The 7,296-nt window shown below is 40.0% G+C and overlaps 1 pseudogene; it reads left to right on the top strand.

Moving 5' to 3' along the window:
* Window positions 1-570: 570 nt before the first annotated feature.
* On the top strand, window positions 571-1,743 carry LOC129013213 (pentatricopeptide repeat-containing protein 2, mitochondrial-like; annotated as a pseudogene).
* Window positions 1,744-7,296: the final 5,553 nt, after the last annotated feature.

The following is a 7,296-nucleotide window of genomic DNA, read 5'->3' as shown; positions in this document are numbered from 1 at the left end:
TCAGAAGATATAAGTCCTCTTTCCCTAACCTTCCCTTTCTAAACAATTTAGTCCTAAAGCCACCAGGTGGGGCAGAACAAGGTCGTAGACATTGATGAGGAGGGGCCATCTGGCATGGGAATAAGAAGTCAGAACCCAAGAGAGATGAAGAGGTGTCCCTGGTGGGGGATGTCTGAGGGGGCTGAGAGGGGAACCCAGCCTGCAGAGTCACAGCCTGAGCAAGTGAAGGAGACGTCCACTCAGAGGGGTTGCCTAGTGTGAGATACCCAGGCCCAAGTGGCAGACACCCATGTAGAGGGGCAGCCCTGGCACAGTGTCAGAGCCCGAGTGGGTAAAGGGCATCCATATGGGAGGAGGAACGGCGGCAGCAAGGTGAGATTGGTTACATACATGAAGATGGATGCAATAAGCAACTATATTAAAGAATATGGGAGAAGAAATTTATAAATCAAAAAGTTATAAATAAGAAAATTAAGATATAAATATGGGAAGAGAAAACCTAATATGAGCTTGTGGGGTTGGATTTGAATTGAGGTATTGGTATAAATGTATGGTTTTCAATATAGTTACATGAAGAAAATATATGTGAGTACTTACATGTTACATAAAGAAAATACATGTGCTCCACTTAGGCCCTTGAATAGCATTCTCCTGCAGGTGCTGCAGATTTCGGTGTATCCTGGGGTGCAAGGCTCCAGCTCTGCCTGTGGCTGCTGTCCTCTCAGAGCTAACAGATATCTACTTACAGATAGTATTGTGAAATTAAAAGAATTTCAGCACAAGAAGGTGGCTGTTGCATGTAATCTTTCCTAAAGAAACCTATTTTAGGAATTTGGAAGAGAAACTGACAAGCTCATCTTGAAGGGGAAGTTGATAACCTTACTTTATTTTTGTGGGTCCCAGGACCATGCAGAGCCGGCTAAAAATGTCATTTACTGGTACCATGCAGGGAACAAAAATATCACTTTGGGGGAGTATAGGTTTGGACCACTTTTCATAAGTCTGTTATGGGTTGGATCTTGAGGGGCTCATGAAAGACCAGCATTTATGAGATTCCTTCTCAGACTCCACATCATTCAATATTTTGATGGATATGTTATTTATCAAAGGCAAATATAACAGTGCTTTGGAAGTATTGATAGAGATGAAAAATCAAGGTGTGAAATTCACCAAAGATCCTATGTTCTTACTTTTGCAGTTTGCAACAAACTGAATAGCCCTGAGTCTTTCAAAATCTGTTCTACATTAAGAGAAGAAGCCCTACTCAAAGGAGAGGTTCTCTCCAGGACAGCATCCCGTTTCTTTGTGGCGTTAGCTCTGAATCAGAACCAAGTGGCAAAAGCTATGCCCATTTTTCTCTCAAACCATGAATCCAGAAAGCATAGCCTGCGCTAATTTAACTGTTATAATCCATATCCAGTCACATATGTTGGAAACCCTGATAGAGATACTAAAAAAATGCTGCAGAAGGAAATTTATTAAAATTAGTAAAAAAAAACATGCATTCTCAGAGGAAGTGCTGGCAAAAGTGAAGGAAAAGTGAAGGATATGCCTGCCCTTGTGGCCAGATTTAATGAGATCGATGGAAAACTGCACATCAGTGGCCAGGTCACCACTTGTACTTCGGGTACTCTGCTCTGCCACACCCCCAGGGACAGGAAATCCCATATGTTGCTATTAAACAAAAGGATGATGAGCCGTCGGACCTTCCAGCCACTCAACCAGTCCTTTTTGACTGAGTAATAATCCTCATTTCATCCCACCTGTGGATCTGAAGGGCCTGCTTCTAGTGAGTTATTGCCTTCCCTAAGAAGCAGGCATTGCACTTCAGTAGACGCTGTGCTGACATTTAGTCTCCTCTTGAAATTCCCGAGTTCACTGAATGGTGGCATACTGATCTCTGAGAAGTGATGTTGCACTACTGTGAAGGTCTACATGCGAGCATGGTTCCCTCAGAAAGGAGCTTCCCTTGTACACTGCTGAGGATCCTTGAAGGAACATGGTCAGTCTCCAGTCCAGCTTCCAGCACCAGAATGGAACCCAGCAAGCACCACAGGAATGAATTTCACTACAAGTGTGGTCACTCTGATTTTCAAGGGAGTAGTTACTTGTAAATTACACCCTTGCTGAATTCAAGAGGTCTGAAAGCCTATTCTATCATGTTAGAAAATAGCCCAGGATTTCCTCACTGCTCTGCCATCATATATTTCTATGACTTGAGCCCTCATTTTTCCATATGCAAAACAATAATGCCTATGCGTATTTGCATATAGATTTGAAATCTTCATGCAAGGTTCAGTAGGATCAGATTTTCTCAAAATAAGAGAAATGAAAAAGGTTTGTAAGCAAAAAATAAAAAGAAAGAAAAGTAAAAAGAGAAAATACATGCAGATACATGTGAGTGTGAGTGTGATTGGCTATTTGCCATATTCCCAACTATGTCCACTGAGACAGCCTTAGCGCTCTCTCACCCCAACAGCAATGAGCACCTACCTAGCACCCAGATCCAGGTTTCAAAATACTGTTCGTCACTAAACACAACCAGGTCATCTTAGAAAAATGACTGGTTCCAGGGGAAGAAAAATATAAAATGATCTTGGACCGTCTTGTAGTTTCTAAAAGCAAGGAACTGCCTAAATAATGATGGGGAGGCTGGGCATGGTGGCTCATGCCTGTAATCTCAGAACTTTGGGAGGCCGAGGCAGGAGGACCCATTGAGCCCAGGAGTTCAGAGACCAGCCTGCGCAACATAGACACTATCTCTACAAAAAACAAGAAAGAAAGAAAGAAAGAAAAAGAAAGAAAGAAAGAAAGAAAGAAAGAAAGAAAGAAAGAAATAAAGAAAGAAAGAAAGAAAGAAAGAAAGAAAGAAAAGAAAGAAAGAAAAAGAAAGAAAGAGAAAACATTAGCTGGGCATGGTCATGCGCACCTGTAGTCTCAGCTACTCAGGAGGATGAGGTAGGAGCATTGCTTGAGCCCTGGAGTTTGAAAGCAGTGAGTCATGATCACAGCCCTGCACTCCAGCCTGGACAACAGAGCAAAGAAAAGAAGAAGGATAGAGAAAGAAGAAAAAGGAGGAGGAGGAAAAAGAAGAAGAAGAGGAGGAGGAGGAGGAGAAAGAATAGGGATACATCAAAAACACGCAGAAGCCCTATTAAAACAGCTTCCACTGGCTAATCTGGGACAAATTATAACTCATTGAATAAAACAAGAAACCATGAATCCATACTGATATAAATAAATGAATGCATTTAAAATATGATAAGGATTTAAATACCTACACAGTTTCTTCTTCTTCTTCTTCTTCTTCTTCTTCTTCTTCTTCTTCTTCTTCTTCCTCTTCCTCTTCCTCTTCTTCTTCTTCTTCTCCTTCTCCTTCTCCTTCTCCTTCTCCTTTCTCTTCCCCTTCCCCTTCTCCTCCCTCCTCCCTCCTCCCTCCTCCTCCTTCTCATTCTCCTTCTTCTTCTTTTTGAGATGGAGTCTTGCTCTGTCACCCAGATTGGAATGCAGTGAGGCAATCTCAACTCACAGCAACCTCAGCCTCCCAAGTTCAAGTGATTCTCCTGCCTTAGCATCTTGAGTAGCTGCAACTACAGGCGCCTGCCATCACACCCAGCTAATATTTATAATTTTAGTAGAGACGAGGTTTTGCCATGTTGGCCAGGCTGGTCTTGAACTCCTGATCTCAGGTGATCTGCACCCTCCCCCAACCCCCCAGCCTCCCAAAGTGCTGGGATTACAGGCCTGAGCCAACCGGATCCAGCTGAAATACTTACATAGTTTCAAAATGCATCCACTACAAAATACTTAGTAGTTACAAAGAAAAAAATAATAACTTCAGTAGAGAAGGCTGGCAGATTCCATTTTAATCAGGTGAACAAACTAAAAATCATCAATAATGGCTTAAATTGAAATTGAATTGAAACTTAGAGGATGCAGTAGGAAGAACATGCACCATTTTTGTGACATCTCTGCCAAAGATGGAGAATCTAAATCTAATCAGGACAAACCCACATGGAGAAACATTCTACAAAATAACTGGACTGGAATCTTCAAAAGAGTCAAAGTCTAAGAAAGCCTGAGGAATTGTATTATAACCAAAGAGAATAAAGAGACATGACTACTAAATGAAACACGTGATTCTGATTGGATCTTTTTGCTCTAAAGAACATTATTGAGACAAATGGTAAAATTTGAGTAGAGTCTGAGTTAGATGGTAGCATAATGTGAATGTTAACATTAATGTCTTGATTTTGATAGCTGTGTATGAGAATATCCTTGTTACAAGAAAGGCACACCAAAGTATTCAGGAATGGAGGCTCATTCATTAACTTACTCTCAAATGGTTCTGGTAAAAAAAGTTATTTGTGTTGTACTTGCAATTTTTCTGTGAGATTGATGTTATTTCAAACATTTAAAATTACAGTTCAAAATTACAAGGCAACCCTGTAAATAATATTTGATTCCAATTTTTTTAACATATACATGTTTGTATGTATATTTGCACATAAAAAGCTAAAAGTATATGCACCTAAATATTAACGGTGATTAATCTTAAATAGCGTGACTATATTTGACCATGACTTTCTCCTTTTTTGTCTGTGTTTTCCTAATTTTTTACAGTGAATTGTATTGCTATTTTTATTCATTAAATCACTAGGAAAAATATTAGAAAATACAAATAAATTTGAAAATGATGAATCAATTAAAATTGCCCTAAATCTCATCACTGAAAGTTAACCACTGATGACATTTTGGTATCTATCCTTCCAGGATTTTTTACACACATATATATATGCACGTATTAGAAAGTTAAATATATATTAGAAAAAAATATATAAAATGTTATTTACAAAGGTAGGCATGTGTTTTCACAAAATGAAATAATAATAAACACACCATAAATTTTTTTCACTGAATTCATCTACATTCTTTCATGTCAATAAATTTAGGCGTTTATTATCCCTTTAGGGACTGAATACTATTTCATTGTTAAACTACTATTTATTTAAATAATCCCTGATGTTGGACACTTAGAATTTTTTTACTTTTACCATTATAAATCATGCTATGATGAACATTTTTATTCATACAACTTTATGCATTTGCCAATTTGATTCCTTAGGATAAATTATGAAAAGTAAAATCCTGGGGTCAAAGATTTAAAAAAAAATATTAGGCACTTTTGCTGCATATTATCAGATTGCCCTCTGGAAAGTGTGCGTATCAGCGTATATTCTTACCAGCCTGGTACCCTAACCCATGACAACATTAAATAGTATCTTTTTTCTATGTGAGGAACTTAAAATAATCAGAATAAGCAGTAATCTTTAATATTTCTGGAGATAACTGGATAAGCAAATACATTTCATAAGCTTATAAATGTCCTAAAAATGATAAACATTCTATGTTTTTTAACTAAGTTAGCAGGTCAATTATTAGCCTGGGGGTGGGGAAGGGGAGAGGAAGTAAAATAATTCTTTAGTTACTAGATAAAGAAAAAATGATATGAGTGGAGAGATGGAAAAAACACTACAATGAGCCATTCCAGACCAGAAAATCTTGCATTTCATAACTATATTATGTATTGCTGTGAAACAAATTACTCTAAAACTTAGCAGTTAAAGCAACAAATATGTACTATGTTGCAGTTTCTAAAGGTCAAGAATTTAGAAGAAGGTTAACTGATAGGTTCTGGTTCAGGGTCTCTCATAAGCTTGCAGTAAAAATGTCAGCTAGGGCTGCAGTCATCTGAAGGTTTGACTGGGGTTGGAGGAGCTGCTTGCAAGATGGCTCACCCACACGGCCTTTGGGAGGAGGTCTTAATTCCTTCCTGGTGTTGGCAGGAGACCTCAATTCCCACATGGGTCTCTCCATTGTGCTGCTTGAGTGTTCTCATGATATGGCACCTAGCTTACCCCCAGAGCGAGTGATGCGAGCTCAAGAGCCAAGGAGGAAGCCAAATCATTTTTTGGATCTATTTCAGAAGAGGCATGCCATCACTTTGATCACATTCTGTTCATTGGAAGTGAATCCATTTCTAGCAGATTCTCTCACTGAGTTCAGTCACACTCAAGCAGAGAGAGATTAAGCTCACCTTTTGGAGGGAAGAGCATTAGTGACTGTGTGGACACATTTTAAGGCTACCATAATAGCTAAAGAACATGAAGCTCTTATCAAGAGCTTCTATAGTCTCAGATATTGATGACAGATGGTCAACTAACCACAGATCAAGAAAAGTCAGGTGCAGTGGCTCAACCTTGTAATCCCAGCTCTTTGGGAGGCCAAGGCAACAGGATCGCTTGAGGCCAGGAGTTTAAGGCCAGTCTAGGCAATATAGAAAGCCCCCCATCTCTAAAAATATTTTTGTTTTCTTGAGACTGAGTTTTGCTCTTGTCGCCCAGGATGGAATGCAGTGGTGCGATCTCAGCTCACTGCAGCCTCCGCCTCCAGGGTTCAAGCAATTCTCCTGCCTCAGCCTTCCAAGTAGCTGGAATTACAGGCATGTGCCACCATGCCTGGTTAATTTTCTTGTATTTTTAGTAGAGATGGGGTTTCACCATGTTGGCCAGGCTGGTCTTGAACTCCTGACCTCAGGTGATCCTCCTGCCTTGGCCTTCCAAAATGCTGGGATTACAGGCATGAGCCACCATGCCCAGCCTAAAACATTTTTTACATTTAAATTTAGAAAAAGAAAGTTGGAAACCTAGTGTAATGGAAACATCACTGATTCAGGGGCCAGAATATTGGACCAGGGAAGATCAAGTCATGGCTGGGCACAGTGGCACTGTAATCCCAGCACTTTGGGAGGCCGAGGCAGGCAGATCACCTGAGGTCAGGAGTTCAAGAACAGTTTGGCCAACATGGTGAAACCCTGTCCCTATTGAAAATGCAAAAATTAGCCTGACGTGGTGGCAAGTGCCTGTAATCCCAGCTACTCAGGAGGCTGAGGCATGAGAATCACTTGAACCTGGGAGACAGAGGTTGCAATGAGCCGAGATTGCACCACTGCACTCCAGCCTGGGCAACAGAGCAAGACTATCTCAAAAAAAAAAAAAAAAAAAATAGTGAGTTCAACTGGATATATACACATTGAACACCTACAACGCACAAGGCATTGTGTTAGTTCTACTGGGTATAACCAGAGAGGTTACTTACCTAAGATAAGCTAGTAAATGTTAGAACTACAATTTTAATGCAGTTCTGGAACTTTCAGTCGAAGTTCCAGATTCCATGTGCTTAACCATTATGCTACACTGACGTTCTAGAGTCTACCCTGCTCACCTGCCTGAAGTG

Source organism: Pongo pygmaeus, chromosome 15, assembly GCF_028885625.2.
Source record: "Pongo pygmaeus isolate AG05252 chromosome 15, NHGRI_mPonPyg2-v2.0_pri, whole genome shotgun sequence".
Taxonomy (NCBI): Eukaryota; Metazoa; Chordata; class Mammalia; order Primates; family Hominidae; genus Pongo; species Pongo pygmaeus.
This window is presented reverse-complemented; position numbering and strand designations above follow the sequence as displayed.